The following is a 19,341-nucleotide window of genomic DNA, read 5'->3' on the forward strand; positions in this document are numbered from 1 at the left end:
TCTTGTCCTGACGAAGAAGATGACGGTAAATTAACGATGCCCAAGTATCTAGAAATAATATTGACTAGAGTAGCTTGATGGGCTTGTTGGTACATGACTCGGAGAACAAGGAGCTTGTCAGCTTGCTGTTCCGCAAAAAAATAAAAATAGGAAGGAATTAGGAAATAAACGATAAACGAAAAGAAGGTGAAAGAAGGATCAGATAGATTAAAGACAAATAGGATTTTTAGAAAGAGGGTAATATGTATGAGCGTGAGAGGTGAGGGCGGGACACTGAGAAATGAGATGACAAGACTTGAGTTCACAGGCTGGGCATGAGACCTGTGTCGCTGAGGAACGTCAAAACTGCTTTGGTCACAGACGCTGTGTGGGATGTCGTATTGGGCCGAGGAGAGTGGCCACAGAAAAGTCTGTGCAACGCAGCTCGAGTAGGCGTCGTTTGACCGTGGCTCGATGGGTGTCAAATCTGCGGCAGTCTCGGAGAACATGTGAAATAACAGCTTCAACAGCGTAAATAGGGCATTTGTGCGAGTGGAGAAGACTCATTTTATAGATAAGCAGAGGGGTCCTGGCGGCATTGAGTCGTAGTCGGTGTAGAATGGACGCTTCTCCACGCGAGCAGTGGTGTGTGGCAACGAAATCCATCGACGGGTCGATGGACCAGAGATAATCGTTTAATCGGAAAGCGCCCTCTTGAAACTACCGAGTGCCGCTGTGGCGGATTCGGCGTATCTGTAATGGACATGCTGAGGTCGAAAGTGCTAGTGAACAGTTATTGAAGGTGACGTCCCCATGTCCCTGACGTGCTAAGGCGTCTGCGCGGGTGTTCCGGTGCAAGCCGGTGTGACTGGGTACCCATTGGAAACACAGGCTATGACCTAGGGATAGAAGTCGGTTGTATATTGCGACTATCATGGTGTCTAGGCCGCCGATTATTCTGGTACAATAATTTGCCAGAACCTCTAGGGCCGCCTTACTGTCCGTGAACATAGTCGACGCTCCAGGCGCTGATCCCGTAATGTGGTTCAACGCGGTCAGTATGGCGAACAGCTCCGACTCGGTAGATGTATATCGTACTCGTTTTGTATATGATAGTTTCTGCGCCACTTCAAGGTTTTCATATGGCGTGTAAAAGGCTGCTGTTGATCCGCCTTGAGACACTGGTCCATCGATGTACACAGGGAGTCGTTTAGGGTAAGCTGGGCTGAGGTGCTTCAGCGTAAGTTGATGAGCAACAACGGCAGTAACAGAGCTTTACTTCAGACCACCAGGAATGTGGTCACATATGGGCGGCCTGCGAAGAGTCCACATTGGCGGGGCATAGGAACGCACTGATGCTGTGTTCGGGAGGCATACTTTCAGACAGTCTACAGCGCTGTTTATGGCAGGGTATGCAACGTTACTCTTCCCCTTCTCCCGTATACATGTACAGCTGTGCGTGCGGAGGGTAGCTTGAGAACCCGCTGGCGGCTGCTTAGCGGCGCCCTATATAGTTTCAGATCATGCGACTGTGAGACGAGGAGTGCCTGGTAAGGCATAGCACCTTCCGTGTTTTCTAGGTGAGGCTATCACGAGGCAGCTGCGTGCATTGGAATGCTACGTTATATTTCACATTGCAAGCGAGACTGCCAAGGCGGGAGAGCGTCGTCTTGCTTCTTCCTCGTAGCGTGGGTCTGCCGACGTGAACAAATGGTCGTTCCCGGACTCACGACGTCACGTACAAGAAGAGGCGAGATTTTGTTACGATGCCAGATAGCAACATCGCAACTCACGACGGCACCACCGATGCGACGCTCTTGAACGTCTTTGCACTACTGCCTGCCTTGTTACCGCCGTGTTTCAGTATTGGGTTGTGGATACGAGTTTATCTCATGGACCAGAACGGTGCGTTGAAGCGACACACAGTCTTGGTCTTATCCCGTCACCGTGCGCCGTTTCCGGACGAGGAGCTCCTCTTCTGTGTGTGGTGGCTGCTTGCGAGGCCCCATCTCATCTGACACAACGAGTGCCTGAAGATCGGGCTTTATAAACGGGTTATTGTAAACGGATTACGACGCAATTGACGTCAGCCCGACTGCAGCGCGCCACTTAGAAATCGGTGTTGCAGTGGTCTGGGTGCGTACTGCAGCTCCGTGTATGTACGGCGCCGCAGGCAATCGGGTGCGATTGTGAAAAAGTGCGTACTGCCGCCCAGTTTACACGCGGCGCATGTATACCTCCAAGTTTTGTTAGGAGGCCAGAACAACGAGATAGAGTGGGAAATAGAGGGATAAGCCGGCAGCCATATTTGAAGCCACCCTAGATGGCGCCATGTTGACATCACCTTGCCTTGTTTGCAAATGGCGGACATTAGGGACTCACGCGGTGAGGGTCTTTGCGCGAGTACGTTTCGAAATTCCGTGGCAATTATTGGTTCCGTAATGCCGCCAACAATTTAACGAACCGGCTTTATAGCGAATTCAGATGGTTGCTTTCGTGCAGAAAAAGTTGCACTGGCTCGAGTTTGCATGTCCCTCTGCCGCTGCATTCTACTGTGCGTCGCGCACTCGCGTTTCATTGGTCCTTCGGTTCGATCTTCGTTCGTTTTCCCCTTGAACGAAAGAGTGTGAGAAGTCTTCTTGAAGCTTCAAAGTTTAAGGGGAAACGCCGATCGGTTGCGCGCTCTACGTACATCTACCTCGTTGGACCAGAACACGTACCACTCAGCAGCTCCTCCAACAACTTACGAGCTTACACAGAACCACCGCTGGCAAGGCCCTCATCGGGAGACTGAAAAGCGCACGGAATTTCGTTTCGCAGCCACGATCCGTACTTTCATCGAGGTAGTGCCCACGTCACCTGCAATGCCCCGTAAGAACCCGCCTTGGACAATTTACGAAATTCACAGGGAGCTATACCTAGCTGGACCAGTTGTGGCCTGCCAACTGACCTTGTTCCACATCTACAGTCACCACCGGCATCGAACCCAAATGTACACCGATGCTTCAGTCTCTCTAGTTGGGTCGTCTGCTGCCTTCTGCATCCCAGAGGATGGAGCTGAGTACGGCTTCAAGCTCCCTCTTATGTCATCTGCTGAGGCTGAGGCATTCGCACTACTGGCCGCTTTGAGACATGTCTCCTCGTGTGCGCCCAGGGCCTGGTCGGTCCTCGCCGACAGTAAAGTGGCTCTGGAGGCGCTGGCCTCTTACTCTGCCGCAGTCATCAGTGACACCTACACCACGATCATCGCCCTGCACTCTGAACTTGTATCACTGGGACACGAAGTGGTGTTCCAACGGATTCCGAGCCATGTCGGAATTTCAGGCAATGATCGTGCTGACGCTCTTGCTCGGCAAGCCCACGACGCTGAGCAACCAACTGTCTTTCCCCTTGCGCACTCTATGTGCCAGCTGAAAATCCGCCGCTTCACTGCCAACCGCACATAGCTCTTTCAGCAAGAAGCTATACGAACCAATGCCTTCCTTAAATCCATTGACCCTTTAATGACATATGCTGTGCCTGGCCGCATCCCGCGCATCGAGGAATCGCTGCTTCATCGGCTGCGGCTGAATGTGGCCCGAACTCCTCTCCTCCTATTTAAGATGAATCAGCACCCATCACCTCTTTGCCCAACGTGCAACGTAGAAGCCGATGTGCCACACATTCTCATTGCCTGCCAGCGGTACGAAGACCACCGATCGAGTCTCTGGCGCCGCCTTGCTCATCTAGGCTACCGAGAGCTTTCCCTCGCGGTGCTACTTGGCCCTACCCAGCACGCTGAAGTCACGTCTGCGCTGACACGATTCCTTCGGGAATCTAAACTCCTGGGCATTCTATGATGCGTCCTATGCGCAACGATTAGTGAAGGAGCTGTTTCTTCTGTATTTTTTGATAATTTTCTGTATCTCAGCTGTTTTCTTCTGTTTGCTTGAAAGCATTAGGGAATAGCAAGCCCACACCGTGGCTAACCTTTCCCTTCCCTTTTTTCTTACTTTGCATTAAACATATCCCCCCCCCCCCTGGACCAGCTCCCGTGGCGTAGTGGTTAAGATGATCGCTTTCCACGCCGAGACTGGGAGGTGACACGGGTTCGAATCCTGTCACCGGCTGTGCTGTCTGAGGTTTTCCCTGGGTTTTCCGAAGACTTTCCAGACGACTGTCGGCACAGTTCCCCCTGACGTCGGCCCAGGACGCATACGAACCCCCCTGTCCCCCACTCCTTCCTGCTGTCCTCTCTCTATCTGTCCACATCTGAACGCCGCTCATAGCCACAGTTGCTTCGCGGCGCTAACATGGCATTAAAAAATATATATATACCTAGCTGGATTTCGGAAGAAAAATGACCTCACTGACGCCGTTGTTCAGTACCTTGCCGCCGAGTGTATTCACGAAGTCTACGGCACCGCCACCCATATTTACACTGACTGATGCAGCATTGACAACAGAGTCGGCAAATGCTGCATAGCGTACTGCATACCATCATTGAAGCTAGAGTGGGCAGAAAGCTTGGAGGGAGAGCTAACATCTACCGACGCAGAATTGACGGCAATAACTGAAGTGCTTATAGGGCTACAAAGACCGCGTGTTTGTCAGACATCGTTGTAGTCACGCATTCTCTCGAGGCGCTATCTCAGGCATTCATCGCCACTCTGATACGTGCTATTTCGAAGGAGACGAGGCCCGGCACCAGCTGACAAGACATAGATCACGCGGTACCGCTGCAGTGGATGCCCCCTCATAAGGGAATTTCGGGGAATGACCGAGCTGATGAGCTGGCCAAAGCAGTTACAAAAATCTAACCTAAAGACCAGGAGCATTCAAGTAGTTTCTCCTGCTCCAGAGCTATCAAAAGACATGTATGAAGGCTACATCCTGATACGCGAACGGCTGACGTTGCCCACCTCTGTGAGGCCCACAACGGCGAGCACTTTCACCACCAACACCACCAACGATACACGAACGGGAGACGGGTCTGCACCCCCACCCTGTGCAGCGAGTGACTTCTCCAAGGCTGAGGTTGCCCCTCCTGCTTCGCAACCGATCTCGTAGTGCCTACACGTGCGCCCACAGTTTCAAAAACTCGGCCGCACTTCTAGTCCAAATTGTCACCAATGCGGTGAACCAGAAACGGAGGAAGACATTATTTTGTGTCCGGCTACATCCGGGAACTCCAGAAAGCAGTGCAGCACCCTGGAACATCAGAGCTCCAGATTGAGGAGATCGTCCATCCGCGCCTCAACCTCCAGCGCCGCAAATCCGTACAGAAAGCCCTGCTGAAGTTCATGAAGGCAGCGGACCCCGCCTTTAGTAGCTAAAGAATGCTTAGTTAAAGAAAAGTAGTATGATCTATGCACCATTCACTCGAGGTGCCTGCCACCGGCAACGGTACCACAATGGACTTCGAATTTGGTTGTGAACTTGACACGCCGAAACGATTCGACTGTGTTTGCTAGAGGACTGAACACGCTGAAGTGCACGGATTACATAACGTATTTCAGCACTCATAAGCTGTTACTATATTCAGGTAAACCCGTGTATACAACGAAGAAGGAACAAACAAGATCGGCATGAATAAAAAAGTTATCTTCTAATTTGGGTCAGTGGATCTTATTTCTTCACGTCAAGCCCCACAGCGCGTTATCCTCTCTAGGATTACATTATAACTCATTGCAGTCCTGCTCTTACATTTGACCCATATCTGCAAACCATTACACGCAATTTAGAATTATCTCCGCATTTTAGCAGCATTTTAGCAGTTAATTCAACGATTGCTATTGCTCTACTCTTCGTTGCATGAGCAGGGAGACCGCTACTTTTTTGTTTAATCCAACGTTTTAGTGGTTTCATGGGTGCACTTACACCAGGGTACGGGATTCCTCGGTAGAACGCGCTTAGCGTGTTCAAGCACACTGCATATCACTACAAGGTTTTGTTGCTCTATCCTGTTGTTCTGCGCAAGTGTGAGCAAATCCAGTAAATAAATAAATACGCTAAGAAAATTGATATTAGTTAATTGTCATGGCAACAGAGTCGCTCCTTTTCCCTCTAGGTGAGTATTCCCACAACCAACTCTCCCACGCTGGCCCTCACTATTTCACCCCTTATTCAAGTTTATTACAACAACTACTACTACATGAATGACGATGGGATGAGGTGGTTCACCGCAACAATTGCGGCACCATACCTCAGTGCTTGTGGGTTAATGTATGAGTAGGATGACTATGAAAAAGATGATGATGACGACGATGCTGATGATTGGGATTTTTTTTAGCGCAGATGAAAAAGACGAGGCATACACACGCCCATGAAACACGCAAATGAGATATCACACTTGCGCGTGCATCGTTACTGATGGGTATAGTTATTTACAACCTCATTTCACTTGAGCAGGTTCCTGAGCTATTTGCTCGTGCTACAATCTGGACCGCAGTAAGGCATTTCCGGATGAAGGTATAGTCATCCTTTGATAAAACTTTTCACCACACTCCCAACACACTCGTCTGCGACCAGGGAAAGTTGGCCTAGGGATGACCCGCCCCTGAAAGCGTCCGCTTAGTTGAAACACGGCCTGTCCTCCAACATCTGACACTAATACGCAAGAGTGGAAAGGTATGTAAGGCGACTAGACAGCTAATGGCTTTTAGCCATGATGTGACGCTTCCCTGAGCGATGCTCCAGATCCTCTGGGATAGACCAGTTGACATGCTATCCTTAGGGTGGAAGGACATCTCAGCCTTGTGGAGCTTTTTACTACGCGTTATTGACGAGAAAACGGACAAGTTTGCTTTCAAGTACAGCTGCTTAGCCAGGGAATATGCGCATGTATTTTGGTGTGGATATTTTAGCGTGGACTTTGCACCTCCGCACCAACTAAATCCGTTTTACCAACGCTAAGCTTCCTGTATCGAGGCTGTATCTTTAAGTCAGAAAAACAAGAGTCCGATGAGTAAATTCTATACTCAGTGAGATCGCTTACCAGCCACTTACGCACAGGTTGTTTCACTATGTTTTCCCTTTGTCATGGATCGCGAAGAGAAACGGTACACTTTTTTTCTTTTTGCATGAGCGCTCCCTAGTTTAACACATTTTGCGTTTTGCTGAGCATATGTCAGGTTCTCTAAATGTTTTTGTCGCTGTCCACTTCGCGTTTGGACGCCCTGTCTTCGTTTCCGGATACATGGTCTTTTGTCGGTGTTGTACCCGCGCCCGCAACTAAGTACGGGGACTAAGTACGTTACCCGCGACTTCATTCAAGGGTAACGGAATACTAGTGTCGCCACAAATTCGAAAATGACGCAATACTGCTACCAGTACCGGATAAACGTAACGCAGATACCTTTCCGGTGTGTTCCCGCTACCTAGCCTACCTACATTTATTACTTGTTTTAAATTACCACTATCAATCGACATGTATTTTCTAGCACACACTTGGAGCCATGACATTGGATGTCGTCTCCGACCTTCACATTATGTGCACCTATGTCATTCTGTGCAACACAGTTATTTTCGAAGATTGTTCTTCCGCGAGAGCAGCTTTGAATTCGAAATATGTGCAGCTCCCAAGCTAAAGCTTTTCCTTCTACTTATTACAACCCGATTTAGTTTCCCTTTCGTCTACTTCTATTAAATATATCGCATATTCTCCAAAATATCCTGGTGCACATTTAAAAACAGGGTGATATCGATTTTTCTTTTCCATTTACTAAATCGTGAAACGTAAGACGTTACAACTGTTATACTGAACGTAATAAATCCTGAAGCCTTCAGATACAATCGCAAAAAGACGACACTTAGAGCCCTCGTGCCAAAAATCAAAATAAGGCAGCGAAGACAAACCTCAATACCCAAGGACTTACATATATCATGCGAAAGGATATTTGGATCACATTTCAGGATCCGTATGAGCTAACTATATATTTAACGTTGACAGAAATGCGTTGTCCATGTCAGTTTAACGTCGTACCGAAAAAAAAAAAAGATCGTGTGTTTTATGGTGCTTCTCATATATCTCGTGTTTCTGTCCTGATTCGCATGATATAGCATATTGCTTACCCGCTGCGAATAATAAAACCAAGATGAGCAATCGCAACGTGCATATGCCGTCGTCAACAAGAAGAAAGATATGATAATGGGAATGAGGTGAAATGATTCAAGGGGAAGCGAAAGCGCAAAAATTTCACCTCGGAGAATGACAGATGCCGTTACCTTGACACAAACACAAAAGGGACGTTGTTCATCTGTTGCGTCTACTTCAAATTAGCTGTAAGAACTTCTCTTTGGCCACTCTGCTTGGCTCCGTCCTGCACCCCAACCTGTGGGCTATCACCACCGCTCTCCTCCGCTTTCTTAGAACCTCAGCACTCATGAACAGCCTGTGACATTGTCACGATGTTGTCCTAGCTTTTCTTGTGCTTTCTTGTATGTTTCATTTTATTTTATTCTATGGAATAGCAAGCCGGCTCTTTGACTGGCTAACATTTCCTTTGTTTATCCTTTCTTTTTAATAACCATATCCCCCCGTTGCGGCTTTCGTGATCCGTGAGCGAAAGAAACAACCATTCACGTTTTCCATCTTCCCCTTAAGTAGGTCGACAATGCGGAGCGGGCTCTCATTGGCCCTCAAACAATTTGTCCTACCACCGCGAGAGATGGTTTGAGGAGACCAATCGAGGCCTCTCCATATTGTTGGCCTTCTTGAGAAGATGGTGTGTGTGTGTATGTGGAGGGGGGGGGGGTGGATAAATGACGAACGACGCAGCCGATGAATCAAGTTTCTTTTGCGTTTGTGTCAAGCAGACTTGTGCCCGTTATTAAACCAAAGTAATTAGTTACCGTTACTTCTACAGAAAAAGTAATTGATTACTGTTACCAATTTCTCGACTACAAATGTAATTGCGGAACGAGTAACGCGTAAAGTAACGCGTTACTCGGGTCGTTACCTTCCATTCACGCCATGGGTGGGGAGTAACGCGTTACAAAGTAGTGCGTTACCGGTAACGCGTTACATTCGAGTAGTAAAATATGGTAACGCATTACATTTGGGAGAAAAGTAATGAGTAACGTAACGTCATTACATTTTTAATAACTAACGCGAAACGGCATGCGTTACTGCGTGTTCGGGAACATTGCTTCATCGTCTAAACTTGAAAGCTTGAGCGAGGACCGTGCCTTCAGGATCCGGGAAAATCCACGATTTTTTCTATTCATCTTCAACAATCACAAGAAGGTACATCGGCACTCACGAAGAACTCAAAAGAAGGGTTATTGACCTACCCTGGCTGAGTAAAACGTGAAATAGTTCACCAAAAATATTTCGAGGACCAATGCCGCTTCGCAACCATTTCAGACCCAGGTTGCGAGGGTGTGTGTACTGTCATGGGGGCGAACTATCCATGGGAAGGAGGCTAATATTGCCAACTGTAGTAGGGAGTGTATTGATATGATGTAGGGAACCAACTGTGTGTATTGCCATCAACCAAACAAACAAACAAACAAACAAACAAAACAAATGTGTTTGTATAGTTGAAGAACGCTTAAAGAAAAACACACGGGACACCAGAATGAATGCGTTCGCGACTGCGAGAACGCCGTGTTTGTTGTTGTTGTTGGTTGGTTAAATAACAAGGGGAGGTTGAATTCGCGCCGTGTTTGTGCTGGCCTGCGTGTTTCTCTCTAAGCTTTCTTCAACTAGGCATAGTTTCAACCAACACGCTCTGCTCGTTCTTTCGTTATTAACTGTGTGTTGTCATCAAGCAGGAGAACTACCTATGGAGGTAGCCCAATTAGCACCGACACTAACTCTGCCTTACAATCCCACATGCGAGATAACAACTCTCCCTAGGAGAGTCTGCTTTTGTACTAGCCGTACCAGCGAACAATTTAGATACAGGAGAGTCGCTGCGGAGGGCAATACAGTCCTAGCCAGCTGGCTAGAACATGATTTGCCACTTGCCCTGAGCATGGCGGAAAAGACGAGAAAACGCCAGCCAGTGGCGATAGTACTCTACAAGGGCGTATGCTTCTTCACGGACGATGTGGCTACGAAGTCCTACACTGAAAACCTGAAAGAAAATTGCGTCTCCGAAGTCTGGGTCACCGAACGCTAGCCGGCAACGGTGGATCCAAATGTGGAAGTTTATCTCCGCAATCAATAAAGTCAATTGTTTACGCCGAGCTAGCGGAACGGGCAATGGCTCTAAGGTCCGCACGGTAGCCCAGGCGACTGTCAAGAGCTGAAGTACTTGTGTTAACCAGCGCCAGAGCGAAAGAGGAACGTGGCAACGCATGAAACAGCACTCGGCCGTCTCAAACATCCCGCAATACGGACAACCAGCAGGGCGAGCGATATGAAAACTGCGCAATCGCTCGCGGTGTGTCGAAGAACGTCGTGGTCAAGGCTACCGTAGGATGTATTGTCATCAATCAGCAGAGCTACCTATGGAGGTAGACTCCGTTTGACAAAAGAACACGAAAAACAAACTACACTAAAATGCAGGATAACAACGATCCTAAAGGGAGACTGCTGTTTGTACCGGCCATACCATTCAACAATCCATGATATACGGGAGAGTCGCGTCGAAGGACAGTAGAAGTCAAGGCAACTTGCTACAAAATGCGTCACTCACCCTGATTATACCAGAAGATGCGAGCGACAAGAGCACTCGACTGAACCGAGGACGGCGCGGCGCGTTCCCGGGTAGTGTGTGCCCGCACTTTGGTGTGGTGTGGTGTGTGGACATTCTATGACTCGCTAAATGTGTTGTAAAGGAAGATAAGGTGCTTTTGTCTGCTAACGTGGCTCGTGAACTCCGTGCTCCGTGATCCGTGCTCAGTCATGACTGTCATTCAGTACGGATATATCGCCATATCGTTACTGTCACTAAACAGTAGCGCCCATTCCCCTCCGGACGTCTTGGTTCCTCTTCTTGTAACATGTGTGCTGTCTGTGCCCCAGGCGATTCCTACATTTTACGCTCACTTGGTCGAAACTTTTGAACTAAATGTTGAACTCCATCATCATCATCTCTGTTCATCATCTATCATCTGTTTGTACTTTCTGTGTGTAAGCGTACTGGGATAGCCAATGTGGACGCAGAGTTCGAAAGGTTACGGGCTCTACGGCGTCGGGCAGAGAAGATTTCGGAGGTCTGGGTGTCTTAGTGACTATGACGAAGTCTGCACGCTACCATCGCTAACCCGGAGACATCTTCAGCACTTGAGCCGGAAGAAATGGAGTTGGAGTGGAACTGTTCATCATTATCGCCGTACACGCCAACATGATGTATATGCCCCCCCCCCCCCCCATGTTCTTAAAAGTATAAGTTCCCCAGTGGAACAACTGAAGCCACTCCGAACTCTCGCAGTTCATCAAGCCACATCGGAGATATTGAATGGGGGATACTTTTGCAGGCTCCTATCCAAGACCTTGGAGGTGTCCTCCACTGCCACCCACAGATCCTCAGTATAGGACATGTATGGAGCAATAGTATTTGATAGTGGGGCTCAAGAACCCCACATGGGTAAATATTTCACTGTTCAAGAGCTAGAAGCTGCCATCCGCCTTTCCGCGAAACACTCAGCTCCTGGGCCTGACGGGGTCTCATACAAGGCTATAGCGTCTCTGGGTTCCTCGTCGCGCTCTGTACTCCATGCCCTTGTCAACGATTCTTGGAAACGGCTTTGTCCCTGAGTCATGGAAGATGTCACAGGTTGTACTTCCCTGGGAAATGACAGACGTTTCAGAAAGGCGCGCTGCTCAATGGACTGCATTCTAAATCTGGTCACTCACATTGAAGAAGGTAGTGTGCCCCAGGGAGGCGTCCTTAGTCCACTTCTTTTTAATGTCGTTTTGGCTGCGCTGCCAGCCCTGTTACCTCGCGGCGGGTACATCAGTCTTTATGCGGACGACATCTGCGTATGGTCGTCCGGTAAGCAGTGGCCCACCCTGCAGCGTCGCCTTCAGGGTGCCCTGGGCTGTTTGAACCTTCCTCCTGCAGAGGTGCGTGGACGTCTTATCAGCGGCATCTAAAGAAATTTCAAATGCATATTGGCAGCTACCAGATACGCAGAGTGCCGCAGCATAGACTTCTGTGGGTTACTCTGGATCGGAGTTTGTCATGGGCGGCGGAGGTGCATTGTCTAAAGGCAAGAGCGGAGAGCAGACTCAACGTAATGAGATATCTATACGGCTCCCGACGGGGTAGCTCGACCAAAGCAATGCTTGGTGTCCACTGCTCCCTCATACGCGAGTTGTTAGCGTACCACATACCGGTGCTTCACAACCTCCCTCTCACGTCAGAGGAAGCCCTACAAACCACTCTTGCAAAGAGTAGTGAGCTATGCCCTGGCGTTCCTCGAGCAACTTCGAGCACGGTAGCCATGGGACAGGCACGGGAACCACCTGTACCTGTTCTCAGGATGCAAGAGTCGTTTCGCCACTTCTCTCAACTTGCAGCGCGTCATCATCGCCATCCTCTGCTTCGAGCCTTATTGGGACGCTCCAGCTCTGCGTTCACTCATGCTATCCAGGCACAACGGTTCATTCTCTCTAAGAACAAGCAGCACATGTACCCTGCTCTTCCAACGTGGGCCCAGCAACCACGTGAAGTGAGGGTCACTATCCCGGGTCTACCACACCGGAAAGATGTATGGACTCAAATCCTTCCGCAGCTAAGTCTAGACCTAATGAAAAGGTCGGCGGGTAGAATTAAACTTTTCGCCGATGCATCTACAACGACGTCTGGCTCGTCATGTGCGTTCGTGGTTCCTGAGATGGTTGGCGAAAGATCAGCACGGCTGTCACACACCACCTCGGCTTCAGCAGCTGAGCTCCACGGGATCCATCTGGCACTAAGCTTCATCATTTCTCAAGATGTGGCCTAGAGCCATTGGCCTCTATGCTCATCACAGGGTCTCTGGCCCTAATTGCTCATATGTACTGCACCTATATGATACCGCAGTCTCACAGGGGCATGATATCATATTACAGTGCATTCCTGGTCACTGCGGCATAGCCGCTAACGAGGCTGCGGACGCTGCTGGGCGCCGAGCACTTCCACATAATCACGTACAAACAAAGACCGTTTATTTCACCATAGGGGACGCAAAGAGAACGATACGTGAACAGAGACAACAAATGTGCAACTCTTCTTCGCTGACAGGATCTGCTCGATCTTCGCTGTTGTACAGGGTCGACCCCGAGGTACGCTTGCAGGTACCTAAGTGGTTTCCTCGACAAGCAGCGTGTCTCCTGCATAGGCTCCGGCTGAATGTCCCGTACGGGGGTCGGTTGCTCTACAAACTGACCAAGTCACCATCTCCAAACTGCAGTGATTGCGATGTTGTCGAGGACACAGAGCACATCCTCCTCAGGTGCTCCAAGTATGCCGACAGTCGCAGGACACTAGATGCAAGTCTGGCTCGCTTGGACGACCGGCCATTTGACCTTGTAAACCTCCTGGCTTCAGCCATTCAACCATCAAGCGGCTCTATTGAAAGCGCTCCTACGTTTCCTTGAAGAAACGCACCTGACTGCCATTTTGTGACACTTCTGGTCCCTCTTTTGTGACAAGTGTTCCCATAGTTCGGGATGTTTGTCTCAAGCCCCCACCTACTGGCCCAGCAAACCAGATACATCCAGCAAATGTCCGTAAGATATCTCGCCCGGGACGTTTGGATATCCACTGGAGTTTGCCACAGATCCGTTTTATATCCATGCGATATCTCAGCGACTAGCATTTCTGCCATGTTTGTAGATCCACTGAAAGTCCCTGCGACATCTGTAACGGATATTTGGATATATACGGGAGATTACGAATATCGTACATATTTTGCTTTTTTCGTGCATGAGATATTTAGTGTTTGTAGAGTGCGTAGAGGCCACTGCAACTGTGTACAAGCAAATAATATTTATTGTGTGTTCCCATTTGATACCATTGTTCTCATTTGGGAACAAAACCATTACCTTAGCCTAACAAGATTCATCACAGTACAGCAACACTGTGGGACCTGCCAGCATAAGTGCCGAACCCTACTCGCCTCACTTGGACCACTTGGGAAAACCCGCACTAAACCTTTATTTGCGAGTTGGATGGAATGTATACTGAAATACAAATCGTTACACACACGTTCGTTAAGGGTAGCGTGGCGTAAACCATTTGTAACGGTGAAGAGGATGTATCTTCGAAATTCCTGTGCATCTGCATCAACTCAAAGTATACCCAACAACATTTCTGACATCCCTTCCTATTAACTACTGTGTTTTTAATTCAGGTTACCGTCTCTATAAGGACAAACAAATCTTTCCTGGATCTCCCATAGACATCCCTAGGATCTGCAGGCTGCCTGTCATGGGACATTCAAACATCCAGAGCGTGCTATCCTTCCAACATAACAGGGACATCTGTTGTTTACTGGAGTAAGCTCAAAACGCAATGGAATTGTACGACATCCCATAGATATCCTATGGATATCGAGATATTCAGGACGTTCGCTACCTTGTTGGGATGTTCCAGAGATATTAAGGGTTTGCTGGGCGGTTTTCTCCTTTTTTCTATCTATTTGAACTAACTGCGGCTTAGTGGCCTGCTGTAGCCAGTCTGACTTTGTCGTGACTTAAAGGGGCACTAAAATGCAAAAACAACTTGCTTTCAAATGAAAGTCCGTGTTTCAATTAGTATAATGCATGCAAAATTAGTTCACACACAGCTACCGTTTAGAGGAAGAACGCAGTGAAAACAGAGCCGTCTTCGGCGGCAACGAATGGGATCCCCAGGAAGCAAAGATTGGCGGCATCCAATGAGACAGCAGGAGAAGCGCGCGCTTACCTGTCGTAGCTGTGTGGATTTGGAACGGGTCCGATCGTATCGCGGCATGATGCGCACTGCCTCATTTTTCAATACCATTTCACTGAATTGTAGCCCACAACTGTTCTCGCGAATGTTCCACTGACAACATTTATTTTCACGTCCTTCGGACAGCGACGCCAGTCCGCTTCGTAACGCGCACTATGTTTTTCACCGGGACAGCTCTATGCCGTTGCACGCACGTGCAAGCGCAGCATTGACCAAAAACAGCGACGCACGAGCTGAAACGACGTTCAGTGCTTAGCGCCGAAGCAAGAAAGAGCACGCTATAATTTCGATTGTAGCTCCGTAACGGAATCAAAGTTTGGAATTGTGATAACAAGTACGAAATTAACATACCGTGGAACGTGATTTGAAGTGAACTTGTTTTTGCATTTTAGTGCCCCATTAAACCCCCTTTTTTTCTTTTTCTATCACATCACATCACGGTATCCAGATTTGGAAATTGATTTCCGCAATCAGACATGCCAAATGTTTCCGATACCTTGCTGCAACCGACAACGGTTTCATGAACCTTACGATGACCCATTCGACTGTTGGAAGCGCGAAAACATCCGCCACTGTGCTCCACAGATGCAGCGGAGTCTGACAGCGTATTGTTATCAAGCCAAAAAACAGTGAATCTGACAATGCGTATTGTCATCAAGTAAGAGAACTACCTATGGAGGTAGTCTCCTCAGGCACCCTATAGGCAACAGACGTCCCAGGGCAGTCTTCGGAAGTCCTAGGGAAGTAGTTGAACAAATCTGTGGAGGCGGGGTAGTTGGTACGGATTCATTGTGTATAGGCAGCAAAAAGACACGGACGAAGAATGACGGCAAGGACGACTGCTAGCTCTCAACTGACAGACTTTACTTGGTCGAAACAAGTTTAAATAAGTTTGAATAATTGTTGACTTGTACTTATATTACCATCAAAGTGGAAGACCAACCACAAGGGCTGCCTCCCTATAACGAACTTAGCGTCAAATGAACTTAGACTAACACACAATGAATGCCAACCCTCTGCCAGAATTCACATGTGATCAGAGATTGGTGTACGTGTGAGTTGCCTCCGTGCAACAGTCCATAACTTTGGACAGCTGCCAGCGGGATAGCGACACGAGAACAAGTACAGCTCAAAAGTGAATGCAAAACTAGCCATGGTCCACTCGGAAGAGAACATTGGATATCACCCACCGGCGTTCAAACTAGACTGCGTGCAGAAGGACACTCTTCCTGTAAAGAACTCTTCGGATACCGGCACGAACGAGTTGAATTACCTCTGGTGCACTACGACTGTTGTTTCCTTGCACCGCCCGAGAGCGTGCGATCCATACCTGGTATTTTGTATTGGAACTACCAACTGTAGGATGGGACATGCGAAAGGTTTCCCACATCACATTTCCAAAATAGTACTGCCCTCGCCCTAAAATCCAAAACAGGATTATGCTGTGGAATACCACTGTAATGTTAATCGACCGATTTATATTGCCAGGAGAGCTCAGTTGTCAGGAGAACAAAATGTCGCCCGGCGAAATCCCTTGAACCAAAGAAGATAGAGGAAGAGAGGAAGAAGGAAGAGGATAATCTCCGTGAATATCAAGGAACTAAACTGAATGTCGGTGTCCAGTACCCCCCGCCATATCCCACGTTTTGAAAGGAGTGGTAGCTGAGAAAATATACGGCGCTGCTAATTTCAAATGTAGTAACGTCTCTACTCAACGGGTGAACAAAAAAGAAAAAAAAGGAAAACGAAGTATGTTACGAATTACGAATACGGTATAGCCTTGCATTGCCTGTTCTGCGCAAGTGAGGAGGCTAAGAATGCCATGGAGCGCCTTTCAAGATCTCGTTTATCCGTCGAAATCCAATTAAGTGAATACGAAGCTGCTCGTCGCAGGGGTTGTTTGCACAGTCACTCAGACCATTACGGAACACGATACAGAAAAGGGGTGACACTCTCGGTCGTTAAGGGGACACCAAAGTGCGAAAATTTCTCTTCGCGGACGGAAAGATGCCGTTGTCAACAAAAAGAAAAAAACAAAAGAGAGATAGAAAAAACATCACCTCCCCCCCCCCCCCCCACCCACCCAGCAACATATGCACGGGATGCATCTCTCTATCCCATAGAAGTGCACGGAATCGCGATAAACTAAACCTGGAACATGAAACAAGGAACTCGACGACGCATGCCTGGAACGCGGTCCTAAAAGATTGTTTCGATATCGCAACTCACTACATAAAGTTTACAGGTGCTGTCAACGCTGCATCTCTCTTCTTGGGTTCCCACACACCCAACAGCTTTACTATATCGAAGGGCCTATTGTCCGAGCTCTCGAGAGCAGATTATCTCTTTGTATATCGATGGAATTTGATGTTCTGAGGCTGGACATTTTTTCATAATTTTCTGTGACTCTGCTGCTTTTATCTTTCTTTTGTTTGTTTGTTAGCTTTTGGAAATAGCAAGCCTACATCATGGATAACCTTTTCTCTTTGCATTAAACATATTCCCCCCACAGAAGAAAGACACACAAACACACAAACAAACGTTCCTTCTTCATTCATGATTTGAGTGCGGCACAAGCCACATTGAAAACATGCGCGTGCTGGCCACGACAATTATAACGTGTGAGAGACAGGCGTAGCTGCGTTTTGGAGTTCGGTGACGGAGCGGTGATATAGAGTCTGCTGCTCCATTTCTTTTAGTTCAGGAATATGCTCCTTTTCTTCGGTTGAATGTCTGCTTTAAGAATAGCAACTTGGCGGGGAGGGGGGGCGTAGTTTGTTTGAGTAGCTTGTTGACGATTAGATTTGTAGATCGCAGGAGGAGGAAAAGGGTGGGAGTGTCGTTTGGTTTGGGGATATCCTTTACACTCTGGATCTGTCTGGTGATAATCGACATGCGGAGTTTCTTCTTCAGTGGATCTGGCGTAGTATTTCTGCACGATTTGCGTATCTTTGAGGAAGTCACACAGCACTTTGAGTGCGATTTTTCTGTCCGAGCTGGTATTCCCCATTATCTTGGCAAAGGTGAGAGGCGTGTGACTAAGCTTTCCTAGCTCTTTCTCTAACTGTTCACGTTCCTTGGAGAAATTCTTGCACTGCGTGATGATATGGTGGGTGGAATCCGGGACCCCGGTTATATGGGAGCATACTTTGAGCAGTAAGGGGAGTCTGCTCTGCTCTGCTTCAAGAGGACTGAGTTGGTTGCCGGGGCTCCGAGAATTGTGCGGTGAATCAATGTGCTGTATTCCCGTTTCACGGTGCCAGGTATGGCATACTTGAGCTCAGGACCAATGCGTTTGATGTAATCTTCTGGGCGCAATGTGTTTAGCCAGAGGTTCTGTGCGTATACCTTAGTTTTGGTATTGAGCAGGCATACTGCATCGCCTTTAGTGAACGGGATAGGTGATCGTTTCTGATGAGACAGGACCTCTTGTGCCAACTTTCAGCCAGTTCATTTCTCTCAATACCACAGTGGGCTGGTGCCCATTGTAGTTCGACGTGGCTGCTTGAACGAGTTGCATAATAAATCGCCGATGTAAGGTGGTGACATGTTCGGTAGAACGCTTCCCCATCGTGAATGTCACGGAACCTGACAACGAAATGTGGATAAAAATAAAACGTGCGTACGCAGCGGGTTTAATGCTAAACCTGTTCACGAATAAACAGAAGACATGCTCAGTATAGCCTGTGTTACATAAGAAATAAGCCTTTCTCAGCTGCATTAAAAAATGTACAGGTGGAGTCGTTGACATTCTATGGTATGAGACTGCTGTGAAAGTTGTTGTCATTTGCCGTAAGGCACACATAATGACATGAGATACACAGGAGGGTCTTCTCTGTAGCGATGTATTGGCATCAAAACGGCGCCGGCTTCCTGTAGCATCTCAAACAGACTTCAAACACATTCTGAATACCAACTCTCGCCCAGCGACCAAGGCTGTTCAGAGATTGCTATACCTGTCAGTTTCGTCGTGCAAGCTGCAAGTGGGATAACAACACGATGACTAGGACACCTCATACGGTAACATGGAACTTGCCGCTGTTCACCTGAAAGAGAATGTCAGAGGCCATCCAGTGGCGGTGAAGCTCAGCTGCTCCAAGTACCGTCTGCTCCCTGCAAAGAACTCTGCGAATACCGAAATTACCAAGCTGAATCACCTCCTGCACACTGCGGCTCTACTCCGCGTGCACTCGTCGACCGCGAGCAATCCACAACTTTCCATGACGGTTTAGCCTGCCTATTTTCTTTCTTGCTATTGCTTCTATTTGTTCTATTGCTTCTATTGCTTTCTTGCTATTTGTTTCTTGCCTATTGCTCTTCCTGAATTAACAACTGAGACAAGTTCTAAAACCTTGCCTTCTACTTTTACTACCACGAGCAAAAAATGCCGCGCAGCTCCAGCATGGTATATAGGTATGAAATAGCCAAACGCACTACATCACTTTGCGTCATTGCACAGCGACACTGCGGGTGCGCAAATCACGGCACTTGAATACGTCGCTGGTAAAGC

Source organism: Ornithodoros turicata, chromosome 2 (genome assembly GCF_037126465.1).
Source record: "Ornithodoros turicata isolate Travis chromosome 2, ASM3712646v1, whole genome shotgun sequence".
NCBI lineage: Eukaryota > Metazoa > Arthropoda > Arachnida > Ixodida > Argasidae > Ornithodoros > Ornithodoros turicata.